The sequence below is a fragment of the Alosa alosa genome, unplaced genomic scaffold, assembly GCF_017589495.1.
Source record: "Alosa alosa isolate M-15738 ecotype Scorff River unplaced genomic scaffold, AALO_Geno_1.1 AALO_1.0_unplaced_855, whole genome shotgun sequence".
In the NCBI taxonomy this organism is placed as follows: Eukaryota; Metazoa; Chordata; class Actinopteri; order Clupeiformes; family Clupeidae; genus Alosa; species Alosa alosa.
Genome location: NW_025963044.1, coordinates 1 through 7,145, shown reverse-complemented (window position 1 = coordinate 7,145; position 7,145 = coordinate 1). Strand labels below are relative to the sequence as shown.

At 54.9% G+C, this 7,145-nt stretch overlaps 6 non-coding genes and 3 pseudogenes across 6 annotated transcripts; all 9 read left to right on the top strand.

The window, feature by feature from the left end:
• The first annotated feature begins 204 nt into the window (after positions 1-204).
• LOC125290739 lies at positions 205-390 on the top strand. Its single transcript, XR_007192872.1, has one exon. It is a non-coding gene; the product is annotated as a U2 spliceosomal RNA (small nuclear RNA).
• Positions 391-841: 451 nt separating this feature from the next.
• Positions 842-953, top strand: LOC125290734. Its single transcript, XR_007192868.1, has one exon. It is a non-coding gene; the product is annotated as a U5 spliceosomal RNA (small nuclear RNA).
• Positions 954-2,710: 1,757 nt separating this feature from the next.
• On the top strand, positions 2,711-2,911 carry LOC125290740 (annotated as a pseudogene).
• A 457-nt stretch (positions 2,912-3,368) lies between these two features.
• Positions 3,369-3,483, top strand: LOC125290735. Its single transcript, XR_007192869.1, has one exon. It is a non-coding gene; the product is annotated as a U5 spliceosomal RNA (small nuclear RNA).
• A 123-nt stretch (positions 3,484-3,606) lies between these two features.
• Positions 3,607-3,692, top strand: LOC125290741 (annotated as a pseudogene).
• A 1,657-nt stretch (positions 3,693-5,349) lies between these two features.
• Positions 5,350-5,558, top strand: LOC125290738 (annotated as a pseudogene).
• A 451-nt stretch (positions 5,559-6,009) lies between these two features.
• LOC125290736 lies at positions 6,010-6,122 on the top strand. Its single transcript, XR_007192870.1, has one exon. It is a non-coding gene; the product is annotated as a U5 spliceosomal RNA (small nuclear RNA).
• A 122-nt stretch (positions 6,123-6,244) lies between these two features.
• Positions 6,245-6,436, top strand: LOC125290733. The gene has a single exon (XR_007192867.1). It is a non-coding gene; the product is annotated as a U2 spliceosomal RNA (small nuclear RNA).
• A 452-nt stretch (positions 6,437-6,888) lies between these two features.
• On the top strand, positions 6,889-6,998 carry LOC125290737. The gene has a single exon (XR_007192871.1). It is a non-coding gene; the product is annotated as a U5 spliceosomal RNA (small nuclear RNA).
• Positions 6,999-7,145: the final 147 nt, after the last annotated feature.

Here is a 7,145-nt window from a genome sequence, read left to right as displayed (position 1 = left end):
GGACTTTTAACATCCTTTTACACAAACATGAACTTTTAAACACACACATGGACTTTGCACACACAGACACAGTTTTAAAACAAAAATGGTTTTATAGACAAATGAGTTTATTTTTTGTAAAAAATGTGCTGTGAAAAAATGATGAAAATGTGAAATGAAAATGCAAAATGTGAAAAAGAATGAAAACCATGTGATGAAAAGGTGATGAAATGATGAAAGAAAAAGTGAAAATAAAATCTGTTCTTATCAGTTTAATATCTGATACGTCCTCTACCCGAGGACTAATATATTAATCTGATTTTTGGAACAGGGAGACGGAAGAGGGGCTTGCTCCGTCCGCTCCACGCATCGACCCGGTATTGCAGTGACTCCAGGAACGGTGCACATCCCTTTGATTGTGGAAGAAAAGAACCCAGCCAGCCAGCCAGCCAGCCAGCCAGCCCAGCCAGCCAGCCAGCCAGCCAGCCAGCCAGCCAGCCAGAGCCAGCCAAACCAACCAGCCAGCCAGCGGAACCAACCTCTGGGACTTTGGAACCCTCCTTGATTGACAGCCAGCAGACACGTGAGTCCTTGCCAGGTCTTTTGCCCAACCGTGCCACCTCCCTTTTCGGGCCCTTTTGGGTTTTCCCGCCCTTTTTCTTTTTTTTTTTTTTTTTTTTTTTTTTAAATTAATAAATAGCTGGATGACACTGTGTTGTGACTGGAGCATGTGTGTGTGGGAGGTGGAGAGACTGAGTGGCAAGGCAAGCCACGCCTTGGCTGCGGCAGCACCTTGGAGTCACCCTCGCGTCCACGACTACCGCCGTTCTTGACCTCCGTCCAGCGTGCCCTGTGGCAGCAATCGCTCGGGTTTCTCTTCATCTCGCACAAATCTTTAGCCTTTTACTAAAGATTTCCGTGGAGAGGAACAGCCCCGAGTTCACGGTATTTTGGAAGCTCTGCTTGGCGGAGCTGCACCTTTCTGTCAAAAGTCGGCGTCGTGTGAGGGTCCGCTTTTGCTTGTCCCGCCCCCAAGGAACCCTCTGAGTGGCGGGGCCCTCGCCAGAGGGGGCGCCGGACCCCGTACAGTTGTGGGGTATCGCTTCTCGGCCTTTTGGCTAAGATCAAGTATCGGAGACAGCGATGGTGGCCATTGAGACATGGACGGGGATCCCAAAGTTTGGAGTTCGGTTCCTGGTGCCGGTGGAGAAGAGGGCTATGCTGACTCGGGAGGTTTTTGGAGCAAAGATCGTCAAGGAGGCGCTTCGGGTGACGGACAAGGAGGTGCTGTGCCTGCAGGGAGCGGTGGATGGGACCTGTTTCGACTTGACCTTCCGGACGATGGCGGGGATGATCGAGGGGTATCGGCGGTGGGAGAATCCGACTAGGAACTCCGTGGAGGCGAAGGGGATATGTGCGGCGAAGTGGGGTGCGACCAACACTGTCGTGGTGCAGGTCTTTAACCCCCACGTGCTGTTGGAGGATGTCTGGAGCTTCCTGGAACGGTACTGCATCGACTTGTCGGATGGGGAGCGGATACTGGACTCCAATGGATTTTGGACAGGAAAATGGAGCTTTATTGCGGGCTTTCGCTCGTCTGGGGATCGTGTGGTGCGGCCGCCCTACGCGTTTGCTCTGGGACCTGACCGTGGGAGAGTTTACATACCGGACTTGCCAAGTGAGTGCTGGGGGTGTGGGGGTGTGGGGCATTTGCGTGGGGACTGTACTGTTAAGTCGTGTTTGCGCTGTGGGGCTGTGGGACATGTGGTGAAAGATTGTGTTAAGTTGAAGGAGTGTGTTTTATGTGGGGGGACTGACCATTTGTTTGCTGGGTGTGCGAAAAGGCGTAGTTATGCTGGGGTGGTGACTGGCGCTGCGGGGGTTCCTGCTCTTGGTACGGGGGCTCCCGCGGTGTCGGGTGAGGGGAAGCAGAAGCCTGCAAAGACGGTGCCGGTGGTGGAGAAGACGGGGACTGGGAGCAGAGTGGTGGTGCCGTTGCCTGCTGTGTCTGCTGGTGGTGTGGTGGCTGGGCCGCATGGTAGCCAGGCTGGCTGCTTGGCGGCTACGGCTACTGCTAAGCCGCATGGCGGGCAAGATGGCCGCCTGAAGGTCAAAGGTGCGGCTGGGTCAGAGGTCGTGGCTGTGGGGAAGAAGGTGGAGACCAGCTGGGCAGATGCTTCTGCTTCGCAGGAGCAGGAGATGGTGGAAGCATCGGCGGTGGCGGGGGCAGTGAAAGCCCTCTGGCGGATGGGAGTGTAACGGGGAGTCCGGTGGGCCGGCAGAAGGTGGAGGAGACTGTGGCTGTGCCGGAGGGGGCTCCGCCCCCGGTGGTTGGAGGTGGAAGTGCACAGGGGCTGGGAAGGGGGGAGAGGCCGCCCCCTACTGTTCAGGTAGGGGGTTGGGACGTGGAAGCGTGAAGCGGGCGATGGGTTTGGGTTGATGTGTTTTTTGTGATGGGGTTGTGTATCTGTGTTTCTGTGTTTGTGGGTGTGTTGTTTTGATGTATGGGGTGGATTAAACAGTGTGTTGTGGGTGGGTAAGGTTTTTGGTATGTGTGTGTATGTCTTTCAATGTGTTTGGCCGGGCCTGTGTGCCTGGGTTTTTGTGATGTTATGTGTTATTGTTTATGGTGGCAGCCTCTAGTCTAGCTTAAATTAACTTCCTTCTGTATCTTTTGTGTGTTGTGTGTATTATGTGTATATCTCCTGTGTGTTGTATTTTCAAGGCTGCTTGCTCTGTTTATATTCAATAAAAAAAAAAAAAAAAAAAAAAAAAATCTGTTCTTATCAGTTTAATATCTGATACGTCCTCTACCCGAGGACTAATATATTAATCTGATTTTTGGAACAGGGAGACGGAAGAGGGGCTTGCTCCGTCCGCTCCACGCTTGCTCGACCAGTATTGCAGTGACTCCAGGAACGGTGCACATCCCTTTGATTGTGGAAGAAAAGAACCCAGCCAGCCAGCCAGCCAGCCAGCCAGCCAGCCAGCCAGCCAGCCAGCCAGCCAGCCAGCCAGCCAGCCAGCCAGCCCAACCAGCCAGCCAGCGGAACCAACCTCTGGGACTTTGGAACCCTCCTTGATTGACAGCCAGCAGACACGTGAGTCCTTGCCAGGTCTTTTGCCCAACCGTGCCACCTCCCTTTTCGGGCCCTTTTGGGTTTTCCCGCCCTTTTTCTCTTTTTTTTTTTTTTTTTTTTTTTTTTTTTTTTTTTAAATAAAAATAGCTGGATGACACTGTGTTGTGACTGGAGCATGTGTGTGTGGGAGGTGGAGAGACTGAGTGGCAAGGCAAGCCACGCCTTGGCTGCGGCAGCACCTTGGAGTCACCCTCGCGTCCACGACTACCGCCGTTCTTGACCTCCGTCCAGCGTGCCCTGTGGCAGCAATCGCTCGGGTTTCTCTTCATCTCGCACAAATCTTTCGCCTTTTACTAAAGATTTCCGTGGAGGGGAACAGCCCCGAGTTCACGGTATTTTTGAAGCTCTGCTTCGGCGAGGAGCTGCACCTTTCTGTCAAAAGTCGGCGTCGTGTGAGGGTCCGCTTTTGCTTGTCCCGCCCCAAGGAACCCTCTGAGTGGCGGGGCCCTCGCCAGAGGGGGCGCCGGACCCCGTACAGTTGTGGGGTATCGCTTCTCGGCCTTTTGGCTAAGATCAAGTGTAGTATCTGTTCTTATCAGGTGGACTACCCGAGATGGCGATGGCAGACGTGATGGAGCAGACGAGGGGAATTCCGAGGAATGCGATTCGGTATCTGATCCCGGAGGCGAGGAGGAAGGAGTTGGATCGAGCGGGGTTTGGAGAGGTCATCCTTAAGGGCGTGTTGGGATTATCAGGAGCTGACGTGCTGTGCCTGCAGGACTACCCGGCGGTGGGGTGGCATGATGTCACCTTCAGGAAGGAGGAGGACCTGCGAGTTCGTGTCGTGAAGGGGGCCGGTGACGTACGGATTACAGGGATCAAGCGCGTGGCGTGGAATACGGTCAACGTGGTGGTGGTGCAGATGTTCAACCCGCACGTGTTGGAGTACGACGTGCGGGGGTTCCTGACCCGGTATTGCAGCTCGGTGACACCAGGGGAGAAGGTCGTGGATGCCAACGGATTTTGGACTGGAAAGTGGAGGTACTGTGTGCGTTTTCGTGTCTCTGGGGAGGGCCGCCAGCTGCGGCCTCCGCATTTGTTTGCTCTGGGGACGGATCGAGGGAGGGTGTTTTTGCCGGACTTGCCGACTGTTTGTTGGGGATGTGGGGAAGAGGGACATTTGAGGAGGGATTGTGTGGTGCAGCGGTGTGTTCGTTGTGGGGTGGTGGGGCATGTGGTGAAGGACTGTGGGGAGGAAAGGGAGTGTTCATTGTGTGGGGCTAAGGATCACCTCTTTCTGAGGTGCCCTAAGAGACAGAGCTATGCGGGAGCGGTGGTGGGGCTATCTGGTGGTGGGAGGGTTTCTGTTTCCCAAGCAGGGGCTCCTTTGGTGACTGGTGTGTTGGAGCAGAGGTCGACTGGACTAGCGGCGGCTGGTGCTAGTGGAGGAACGGGAGCTGCAGTGTCTGCTGGTGGTGCGGGAGCTGGGCCGCATGGTGGCTGCCTGGTGGCTACGGCTAACGCTAGGCCGCATGGCAGCCAAGATGGCCGCCCAGAGGTCGGAGGGACGGCGGGGTCGAAGGGCAGGCCGGGCGTGGCCAGGGAGAAGGTCGGGACGCTGAAATGGGCGGAGGCAACGGCCTCCCAGGAAGAGGAGATGGCGGACCTGGCGATGGTGTCTGGGAAGCGCCCCCTGGAGGGTGGAGGTCCGGAGAGTGCTCCTGCGCGGCGTCAGCGGCCGGGGGAGGGGGCGGCGGTCTTGATCGCTCCCTGCCCCGGGTGGCTGAGTCGGGGACTACGGGTGAGATGGTGGAGCTGGAGGCGGATGCGTTGGCGGATTCGGAGGAGTCGGTGGCGGAGGTGCGGACTGCAGGTCGGGGGAGTCGCCCCCCCCCTGCCCAGCTTGCTGGGTGGGATGTGGACAGTTTGAAGCGGACTATGGGCATGGACTAGTGGGGAAGTGCATGCTGGGTTGTTTTTGGGGGAGGATTAAAGATGGAGTTGGGGTTGGGAGGGTGTTGGTGGATGGGTTTGCATGTAAAATGACCTTGTTAGTAGGGAGTGGTTTGTTTATCTGTGTGGGTTTGTGATGTTCTGCTGTATGTGAGTGTATAATGCCCTTGTTTGTAGGTTGGATTTATGTTTGTGTGTCTGGCCTTCGGGCCTTTTATTTTGGGGGTCCCCTAGAAGGCTGGCCCTCTACCGGAACTAGGTCCCTTCTGCTATTCTGGTTTTTGTATTTTGTTAATTTGGTTTTCCTTTTTGGTAATTTTGGTTGTCCATGGGGGACATACTTGTATGATTGTTTAATTTGGGTTATGCAATAAACGAATATAAAAAAAAAATCTGTTCTTATCAGTTTAATATCTGATACGTCCTCTACCCGAGGACTAATATATTAATCTGATTTTTGGAACAGGGAGACGGAAGAGGGGCTTGCTCCGTCCGCTCCACGCATCGACCCGGTATTGCAGTGACTCCAGGAACGGTGCACATCCCTTTGATTGTGGAAGAAAAGAACCCAGCCAGCCAGCCAGCCAGCCAGCCAGCCAGCCAGCCAGCCAGCCAGCCAGCCAGCCAGCCAGCCAGCGGAACCAACCAGCCAGCCAGCGGAACCAACCTCTGGGACTTTGGAACCCTCCTTGATTGACAGCCAGCAGACACGTGAGTCCTTGCCAGGTCTTTTGCCCAACCGTGCCACCTCCCTTTTCGGGCCCTTTGGGTTTTCCGCCCTTTTTTCTTTTTTTTTTTTTTTTTTTTTTTTTTTTTTTTAAATTAATAAATAGCTGGATGACACTGTGTTGTGACTGGAGCATGTGTGTGTGGGAGGTGGAGAGACTGAGTGGCAAGGCAAGCCACGCCTTTGGCTCGCGGCAGCACCTTGGAGTCACCCTCGCGTCCACGACTACCGCCGTTCTTGACCTCCGTCCAGCGTGCCCTGTGGCAGCAATCGCTCGGGTTTCTCTTCATCTCGCACAAATCTTTCGCCTTTTACTAAAGATTTCCGTGGAGGGGAACAGCCCCGAGTTCACGGTATTTTTGAAGCTCTGCTTCGGTGAGCTGCACCTTTCTGTCAAAAGTCGGCGTCGTGTGAGGGTCCGCTTTTGCTTGTCCCGCCCCAAGGAACCCTCTGAGTGGCGGGGCCCTCGCCAGAGGGGCGCCCGGACCCGATACAGTTGTGGGGTATCGCTTTCGGCCTTTTGGCTAAGATCAAGTGTAGTATCTGTTCTTATCAGTTTAATATCTGATACGTCCTCTACCCGAGGACTAATATATTAATCTGATTTTTTTGGAACAGGGAGACGGAAGAGGGGCTTGCTCCGTCCGCTCCCACGATCGACCGGTATTGCAGTGACTCCAGGAACGGTGCACATCCCTTTGATTGTGGAAGAAAAGAACCCAGCCAGCCAGCCAGCCAGCCAGCCAGCCAGCCAGCCAGCCAGCCAGCCAGCCAGCCAGCCAGCCAGCCAGCCAGCCAGCCAAGCGGAACCAACCTCTGGGACTTTGGAACCCTCCTTGATTGACAGCCAGCAGACCGTGTGAGTCCTTGCCAGGTCTTTTGCCCAACCGTGCCACCTCCTTTTCGGGCCCTTTTGGGTTTTCCCCCTTTTCTCTTTTTTTTTTTTTTTTTTTTTTTTTTTTTAAATTAATAAATAGCTGGATGACACTGTGTTGTGACTGGAGCATGCATGTGTGTGTGGGAGGTGGAGAGACTGAGTGGCAAGGCAAGCCACGCCCAGGCTCGCGGCAGCACCTGGAGTCACCCTCGCGTCCCACGACTCATCATGGTTCTTGACCTCCGTCCAGCGCGTGCCCTGTGGCAGCAATCGCCGGGTTTCTCTTCATCTCGCACAAATCTTTTCGCCTTTTACTAAAGATTTCCGTGGAGGGAACAGCCCCGAGTTCACGGTATTTTTGGAAGCTCTGCTTCGCGGAGCTGCACCTTTCTGTCAAAAGTCGGCGTCGTGTGAGGGTCCGCTTTTGCTTGTCCCTTAAGGAACCCTCTGAGTGGCGGGGCCCTCGCCAGAGGGGGCGCCCGGACCCGCACAGTTGTGGGGGTATAAACTACCGGCCTTTTGGCTAAGA